Below are 9,789 nucleotides of genomic sequence, written 5' to 3'. Positions count from 1 at the left end.
AAAGGTTAAGGTGATGGTATACAGCTGCAATGTTAAACCATACATCCCTCCCCTTATGCGGTGCTTTAATTGCTGGAAGTTCGGGCACGTGTCTTCTCACTGCACTTCCAGTGCCACATGTCGAGACTGCGGACGTCCAGATACTCCATGTACACCACCTCCCACTTGCATCACATATGGAGAGCATCACTCTCCCTGCTCGCCGGACTGCCCAGTACTCCCAGAGGAGCGGAATATCATGGGAGTACAAAACCCTGGAGCAGTTGACTTACAAAGAGGCTACGTGTAAATTTGAAAGATTACACCCTATTCGGTTGATGTCGACATATGCTGCAGCTACATCACCATTGCCATCCCAAGTGCCAGTGGAACCTCCGGGCCACCAGAATACATCTGCCTCCTTGGTAGGGGGCAAATCTTCCTCCATTGCTCCCAAAGCACCTACTTTGGGAGCAAGGTCCCCTCAAACGCAGGGGACATTGGTTCCCTCCCCCCTGCCAGAGGAGCAATAGCCTCCTCTGGCTCCTCTCGTGTGGAAGGGGACCCTTGGGGCCCTCTCTCTCAAGGCCTCCACTAATGCCATGGCGGACACTCGCCAGTGGGTGCAGGAGCCAAAAGCTATTGGACTAAGAGCTTCAGTCTTCCTCCATGCCTGAAGGTGCTTCAGAGAAATCTTCCCAGCAAGCCCCTAAAGAGAAGCGAGAGGGCAAGCAAACTAAGCAGTAGTCTGCTAGGAAACAGGACCCTCTGGTGGCCCCTACAGCACCACTCATATATCAAGTTTGCATCTGAGGATGCGATGGAAATCTTAGCGTCCCCTGCAGACCAGGATCTCACTGATGCCTCATCCACCATAGAAATGGCTACAAATACTCAATTGGTGGCAGCAGGTAACCCTAAGGCATAACCTGCGCGCTTGATGCCTTCCCAGCTTCACGATATCATCATCCTCCAGTGGAATTGTGGCGGTTTTTTCCGCCACCTGGCTGAGCTACGGCCAAACTTTATTTTAAGCTTTCCACCTGCTTTCTGCATTGCCCTCCAGCAAACCTGTTTCTTGACAATGTGGACCCATGCCCTCCGTGGCTATAAAGAATATTACAGGAACCATATTGACTATAATAGATTGTCAGGTGGTGTTTGCGTCTATGTCCTGAACTCAGTATGCAGTGAACCTGTGCCCATCACACCCCTCTTGAAGCTGTGGCTGTCAGGATAAGAACGACGCAGGAAATAACTGTCAGCAACATATATCTTCCTCCAGATGGTGCAGTACCCCTGAATGCATTGGGTGCACAGATTGAGAAACTCCCTAAACCTTTTCTACTTTTGGGAGATTTTAATGCCATAACTCCTTGTGAGGTGGCACAGTTCTTACTGGCCGAGGCAGAGATGTCGAAAATTTACTGTCGCAACGATACCTCTGTCTCTTTAATACAGGTGGCCCCACACATTTCAGTGTGACACATGGCACATATTCTGCCATTGATCTCTCAGTTTGAAGTCCTGGCCTTCTCCCATCTATCCACAGGAGAGCAAATGACAACTTGTGTGGTAGTGGCCAGTTCCCCATCTTCCTGTCACTGCCCCGGCATCAGGTCCGTGGACGCCTGCGCAAATGGGCTTTAAACAAGGCAGACTGGGAAGCCTTCAACTCTGCTGTTACTGTTGAATCTCCCCCACATGGAAACATTGAGGTGGTGGTTGGGCAGGTAACTACAACAATTGTTTCTATGGCGGAAAGCACGATCCCTCGTTCTTTAGGGTGCCCCCGGCGAAAGACAGTCCATTGGTGGTCACCGGAAGTCACTGAGGCAATTAAGGAGCATCGGTGAGCTCTACAGCGGCATAACCAGCACCCTTCCCTGGATCACCTCATAGCCTTTAAAGGGCTCCGTGCCCATGTTCACCAGCTTATCAAAAGGTGGAAACAGGAGAGATACATCTCGACCATTGGGTGCCATACATCACCTTCCCAAGTCTGGGCAATTACGAAACGAGTTTTTGGGCACCAGACCCAAACAGGTGTTCCTGATGTTAATATAAATGGCATGGTATCTACCGATCCAAACGCGATTGCCAAGCACTTTGCTGAGCACTATGCTCGCACCCCTGCATCGGAGAATTACCCCCCAGTCTTTTGCACTCTCAAATGGCGGATAGAAGGGAAAGCCCTCTCGGTCACTACATGCCACAATGAACCCTATAATGCCCCATTTACAGAGTGGGAGCTCCTCAGTGCCCTTGTACATTGCCCCGACACTACTGCTGGGCAAGATCGGATCTACAGTCAGATGATTAAACATATCTCGTCTGACTACAAGCAACATCTCCTCATGATCTTCAAACAGATCTGGTGGGATGGCGTCTTTCCATCGCACTTGCGGGAGAGCACCATCATTCCAGTGCTCAAATCCGGAAACCCGCTTGATGTCGATAGCTATCTTCCCATTAGCCTCACCAACATACTTTGTAAGCTGCTGGAACATATGATGTATCAGCAGTTGGGTTGGGTCCTCGAGTCAGCTGGCCTACTGGCTCCGTGACAGGGTGGTTTCCGCCTGGGTCGCTCTACCACTGATAATCTTGTGTTCCTCGAGTCTGCCACCTGAACAGCCTTTTCCAGACGCCAACACCTTGTTACTGTCTCTTTTTATTTACAAAAAGCATATGACACCACCTGGTGACATCATATCCTTGCGACATTATACAAGTGGGGTCTCCAAGGACCATTCCCAATTTTTATTCAGAATTTCATGTCCAAGTTTGTGCCTCCCGTAGTTCCCTGCATATCCAGGAGAATGAGGTCCCACAGGGCTCTGTATTGGCTGTATCTCTATTTTTAGTGGCCATTAACGGTATAGCAGCAGATGTTGGGCTGTCCATCTCACTACTTCTGTATTTTGTACTGCTCTTCCAGTACTGATGTTGTGGAGAGGCGCCTACAGGGAGCCATCCACAAGGCACAGTCATGGGCTCTAGCCCACGGCTCAGTTTTTGGCCGCAAAGTTGTGTGTTATGTACTTCTGTTGGCATCATACCATTCATCCAGAGCCAGAACTTTACCTTACTGACGATCCCCTCACTGTAGTGGAGACATATCGATTTTTAGGACTGGTTTTCGATACCCGATTGACTTGAAACCTCACCTTCATCAGCTTAAGCAGAAGTGCTGGCAGCACCTCAATACCCTCCGCTGCCTGAGCAACACCAACTGGAGTGCAGAGTGCTCTACACTTCTGCAGCTATATAGAGCTCTTGTTCAATCCCACCTTGACTGTGGGAGTCCAGCTTAAGGTTCAGCGGCGCCCTCAGCGTTGGGTTTACTTGACCCAGTGCACCACTGTGGTGTTCGACTAGTGACGGGAGCTTTTAGGACAAGTCCTGTGACCGGCTCAAGTCCTTCCATTGCAGGTCAGGCGTGCACAACTGCCGGCCAATTACGTTGCACACGTTCGTAGTTCTCCTGCACATTCAAATTACTCCCTCTTTTTCCCACCCACAGCAGTTTCTTTCCCACATTGGCAGTCCAGGTCAGGGCTTACAATTGCAGTTCATGTCTGATCACTTCTGCCTGAACTGGAGTCCTTGCCTTTACCAACTATACTTGAGGTCCATTTGTGTACACCTCCTTGGTGTACACCTAGGCCGCGGCTTCGCCTGGACCTTTCACATGGCCCAAAGGACTCAGTTCACCCTACAACTCCCCGCTGTCACTTCCACTTGATTCTTGAGGTGTACCGAGGTCATGAAGTGGTTTACACCAACGGCTCGATGGCTGATGGTCACGTCTGCTTTGTGTATGTCCATGGAGGACATATTGAACAGCATTCCTTGCCAGCAGTGTTTTCACTGCAGAGCTGGTGGCTATTTCGTGCTCTTCAGCACATCCGTTTGTGCCCTGGGGAGTCATTTCTTCTGTGTACTGACTCCTTCAGCATCCTACAAGCTATCGACCAGTGCTACACTCGTCATCCTTTGGTAGCGACTATCCAGGAGTCCATCTTTTCCCTGGAATGGTTAAGTCATTCAGGGGTGTTTTTGTGGACCCCAAGACATGGAATCCCAGGCAACAAACTTGCTGACAGGCTGGCCAAACAGGCTACACGGAAATAACTTATGGAGATCGGCATTCCAATCACTTACCTGTGTTTGTTTTTACGTCGCCAGGTTTTTCGGCTTTGGGAGATGTAATGGCATAGTCTCAATACGCACAACAAACTGCGTGCCATTAAGGGAGACTACGAATGTGTGGCAGTCCTTCATGCAGGCCTCTCGCAGGAACCATGCGGTTCTCTGCCGGCTCCTCATTGGCCATGCTAGGCCGATCCATGGCTACCTCCTGCGCCATGAAGACCCGCCTCAGTGTCAATGCAGCGCCCGGTTGACAGTGGCCCGTATTCTGCTACACTATCCCACTTTGACTGCCCTCCGATGAAATCTTCGGTTACCGGACTCATTGCTGCTAATTTTACCTGGCAACGCCTCATTGGCAGATTTAGTTTTACTCGTGAGGGTGGGTTTTATCATTTTATATAAGTTTTACCGCATGTCCTTTGTCCCTGTGTGTCCTCCAACCAAGTCCTTTGAGGGCAGAGGTGGTTTTAATGTGTTGCAGAGTGGCTGGCTTCTCTTTTTTATTCTCATGGTCAGCTAGTCATGGTAAACTGTTTTTGGCGTTTTAATCTTTTCTACATGTTTCTTGCGTTTCTGTGGTTTTCTTCTCCCATTTTGTCAAATTAAATGTTTGTTGCTCTTCCGTCATTCTTGTGGTTTTTCCTTTCTCTCCGTTTTGTGTTGTCAATCTTGCATGTTTTATTCTCACCCTTGTGGCAGTTTTACTTGGAACAAGGGACCGATGACCTAGCAGTTTGGTCCCTTCCCCTCTCTTTTAAACCAACCAACCAACCAACTACAGATGTCCTTAGTTTTATTCAATACTACAATGTAGTTGACCCTCTGTCTGTCATAATGATGTGTCCAATCAAGTGACTATCATCAAGTAGTGAGACTTTGCAAGGGAGGCTGTTTCATTGCTGCTGCTAAGTTGTGCAAAGGAATTTGATACTAAATAAATCATCATTGTACTCAAAACACCACACCTTGTTCTTTTGTCCTGAATTTTTACACTGCATTAGCTTTCTTGTTTTCTGTCTCTGTGGAGCAAAAATGTTACTTTCAGAGAACAATCAAAAACATGAATTGGGTGTCTGATGCTGGAGAGGAACACCCTATGTATATATTTAAGACCTGCATCTTCATGAATGTTTAAAACTCTGTGCTAGACCAGTACTTGAAGATGAATCCTTTATTTCACTGAAAATGTTCTTGCCAATTTGATTTTCAGACAAAACTGGGGTGGAGAACTAAATAAGTTTTTTCATATTTATATGCTTGCCTATTATGGTTGAAATAACCATGACAGTTGTTATTCAGATGACTGATTTTCCTCATCCCTAAAATGCAATCAGTTAAAACAGATACCAGTATTTTAATTCTAAATAACCAGTATTTTTTGGCATTTGTTTGTTCTCAATTATAACACTTTCTTATTTGTTAATAATGACCAAGTAAAAAAAACAGTGTATCAATTTCATTGCAGTGTACTAAAATTTTTGGTATTTAAATGAAACTTACTTTTTTTTTTTTTTTTTAAAAAAAAAAAAAAAAAAGATTTATTCATGAAATTTCCATTGCTTTGAAATATTAGGTTACTATAGAATATAGGAAAGCGATCAGTGTTGTTTTAATAAGAACGCTAACAGAAATGAGCAACAAACACGACAAAGAGACAGTAAAGTATTGCTGAGACACACATCTGTTGCCATTAGTCACGGCCTATTAGACAGTACATGTGTGTGCAATGTGCGAGAGTTGTCGCAGACGAACATTCTTCTGTAGCACCACATTTCGAAAGCTTGTATACTCTTTTTGTCCAAACTATTTATCGTCCACGTTTCACTTCCATACATGGCTACACTCCATACAAATACTTTCAGAAATGACTTCCTGACACTTAAATCTATACTCGATGTTAACAAATTTCTGTTCTTCAGAAACGTTTTCCTTGCCATTGCCAGTCTACATTTTATATCCTCTCTACTTCGACCATCATCAGTTATTTTGCTCCCCAAATAGCAAAATTCCTTTATTACTTTAAGTGTGTCATTTCCTAATCTAATTCCCTCAGCATCACCCGACTTAATTCGACTACATTCCATTATCCTTGTTTTGCTTTTGTTGATGTTCATCTTATATCCTCCTTTCAAGACACTATCCATTCCGTTCAACTGCTCTTCCAAGTCCTTTGCTGTCTCTGACAGAATTCCAATGTCATCAGCGAACCTCAAAGTTTTTATTTCTTCTCCATGGATTTTAATACCTAATCCTAACTTTTCTTTCGTTTCCTTTAGTGCTTGCTCAATGTACAGATTGAATAACATTGAGGACAGGCTACAACCCTGTCTCACTCCCTTCCCAACCACTGCTTCCCTTTCATACCCCTCGAATCTTATAACTGTCATCTGGTTTCTGTACACATTGTAAATAGCCTTTCGCTCCCTGTATTTCACCCCTGCCACCTTCATAATTTGAAAGAGAGTATTCCAGTCAACATTGTCAAAAGCTTTCTCTAAGTCTACAAATGCTAGAAATGTAGGTTTGCCCTTCCTTAACCTAGCTTCTAAGATAAGTCGTAGAGTCAGTATTGCCTCACATGTTCCAACATTTCTACGGAATCCAAACTGATCTTCCCCGAGGTCGGCTTCTACCAGTTGTTCCATTCGTCTGTAAAGAATTTGCGTTAGTATTTTGCAGCTGTGACTTATTAAACTGATAGTTCGGTAATTTTCACATCTGTCAACACCAGCTTTCTTTGGGCTTGGAATTATTATATTCTTCTTGAAGTCTGAGGGAATTTCGCCTGTCTCATACATCTTGCTCACCAGATGGTAGAGTTTTGTCAGGACTGGCTCTCCCAAGCCTATCAGTAGTTCCAATGGAATGTTGTCTACTACGGGGGCCTTGTTTTGACTCAGGTCTTTCAGTGCTCTGTCAAACTCTTCACGCAGTATCATATCTCCCATTTCATCTTCATCTACATCCTCTTCCATTTCCATAATATTGTCCTCAAGAACACCGCCCCTGTATAGACCCTCTATATACTCCTTCCACCTTTCTGGTTTCCCTTTTTTCCTTAGAACTGGGTTTCCATCTGAGCTCTTGATGTTCATGCAAGTGGTTCTCTTATCTCCAAAGTTCTCTTTAATTTTCCTGTAGGCAATATCTATCTTACCCCTAGTGAGATAAGCCTCGACATCCTTACATTTGTCCTCTAGCCATCCCTGCTTAGCCATTTTGCACTTCCTGTCGATCTCATTTTTGAGACGTTTGTATTCCTTTTTGCCTGCTTCATTCACTGTGTTTTTATATTTCCTCCTTTCATCAATTAAATTCAATATTTCTTCTGTTACCCAAGGACTTCTACTAGCCCTCGTCTTTGTACTTTCACTACTTCATCCCTCAGAGCTACCCATTCTTCTTCTATTGTATTTCTTTTCCCCATCCCTGTCAATTGTTGCCTTATCCTCTCCCTGAAACTCTGTACAGCCTCTGGTTTAGTCAGTTTATCCAGGTCCCATCTCCTTAAATTCCCACCTTTTTGCAGTTGCTTCAGTTTTAATCTACAGATCATAACCAATAGATTGTGGTCAGAGTCCACATCTGCCCCTGGAAATGTCTTACAATTTAAAACCTGGTTCCTAAATCTCTATCTTACCATTATATAATTTATCTGAAACCTGTCAGTATCTCCAGGCTTCTTCCATGTATACAGCCTTCTTTTATGATTCTTGAGTCAAGTGTTAGCTATGATTAAGTTGTGCTCTGTGCAAAATTCTACCAGGCGGCTTCCTCTTTCATTTCTGTCCCCCAATCCATATTCACCTACTATGTTTCCTTCTCTCCCTTTTCCTACACTCGAATTCCAGTCACCCATGACTATTAAATTTTCGTCTCCCTTCACAATCTGAATAATTTCTTTTATTTCATCATACATTTCTTCAATTTCTTCGTCATCTGCAGAGCTAGTTGGCATATAAACTTGTACTACTGTAGTAGGTGTGGGCTTCGTATCTATCTTGGCCACAATAATGCGTTCACTATGCTGTTTGTAGTAGCTTACCCGCATTCCTATTTTCCTATTCATTATTAAACCTACTCCTGCATTACACCTATTTGATTTTGTGTTTATAACCCTGTAGTCACCTGACCAGAAGTCTTGTTCCTCCTGCCACCGAACTTCACTAATTCCCACTATATCTAACTTTAACCTATCCATTTCCCTTTTTAAATTTTCTAACCTACCTGCCCGATTAAGGGATCTGACATTCCACGCTCCGATCCGTAGAACGCCAGTTTTCTTTCTCCTGATAACGACATCCTCTTGAGTAGTCCCCGCCCGGAGATCCGAATGGGGGACTATTTTACCTCCGAAATATTTTACCCAAGAGGATGCCATAATCATTTAACCATACAGTAAAGCTGCATGCCCTCGGGAAAAATTACGGCCGTAGTTTCCCCTTGCTTTCAGCCGTTCGCAGTACCAGCACAGCAAGGCCGTTTTGGTTAATGTTGCAAGGCCAGATCAGTCAATCATCCAGACTGTTGCCCCTGCAACTACTGAAAAGGCTGCTGCCCCTCTTCAGGAACTATATGTTTGTCTGGCCTCTCAACAGATACCCCTCCGTTGTGGTTGCACCTACGGTACGGCTATCTGTATCACTGAGGCACGCAAGCCTCCCCATCAGCGGCAAGGTCCATGGTTCATGGGGGGAAAATGGATTAGGAAATCTTAAGTTCAAGTGGAGTGCAGCCAGAGTTCTACCTCAAAAGCTTCTAAGTGTTCTTCAAGATGGAAGTGCAGAAGTTTACAGCACTCTGTGCTGTGCAGTTCTACTCTATGATTCATGGTTTAAAAAAATGTATGTGAACCCACTCATTGCCAGAAAACACATTACAAATCTGACCCAAGAGATACATAACTTGTTGGACAAAATTGATACCAGTTTAAATGGACATGAAATGTATTCCCAGTTGTGAAGGTGGACAACCATAAGCAGTATAATGGAGTGACGACAATGAAAATGTGTGCCAGACCAGGTCTGTATCCCAGATTTCCCACTTATTGTGAGTGATCTCCTTACCATTAGGCTATATAAGCAAGACTCACAGCCAGATCCAATGTACTCATACATCCATTGGGGGGGGGGGGGGGTCTACTCTGGGAAATTTTCTAAATTTTACATGAAAAATAGTGAGTTTTACAGTTTTTTTACGCATTTTAGTCATATGATCAAGATTAGAACTCTGAAAACTGGACTCTCAATAACTCGACACTCCAGGAAACTCGACAAGCCTGACACGTTTTTTGGCTTTGAAAAAAGAAACAAAACATAAGCACGCACAGTACTTTCGTAAAAAGCTACTTTAATTTACATTAATAATCATGCTTATAGACTATTACGGAGCAGTGAATATACAGCTCTGAAATTATAAGAATGGCTGTCACACAGTAATAGCTCTTTGATTGATAAGTGAAATAGCAAATTTAAGATTACTTTGAATAAAGCTCAGGGTTCATTAAATAAAAACAATATCTCAAAGTTAATGCTTTAATACAGCTAACAAAGTTAATACAGTATGCTTCATACTTTCAATCAGAAACTACATAAATAATGGGTTTTAATTTGGTCTTACACCCGAAAAATATTTAAGTATTTGAAAATAACT

This window comes from Schistocerca piceifrons, chromosome 1 (assembly GCF_021461385.2).
Source record: "Schistocerca piceifrons isolate TAMUIC-IGC-003096 chromosome 1, iqSchPice1.1, whole genome shotgun sequence".
NCBI lineage: Eukaryota > Metazoa > Arthropoda > Insecta > Orthoptera > Acrididae > Schistocerca > Schistocerca piceifrons.
The sequence above is the reverse complement of the archived record's forward strand: the minus strand, read 5'-3'. Positions refer to the sequence as shown.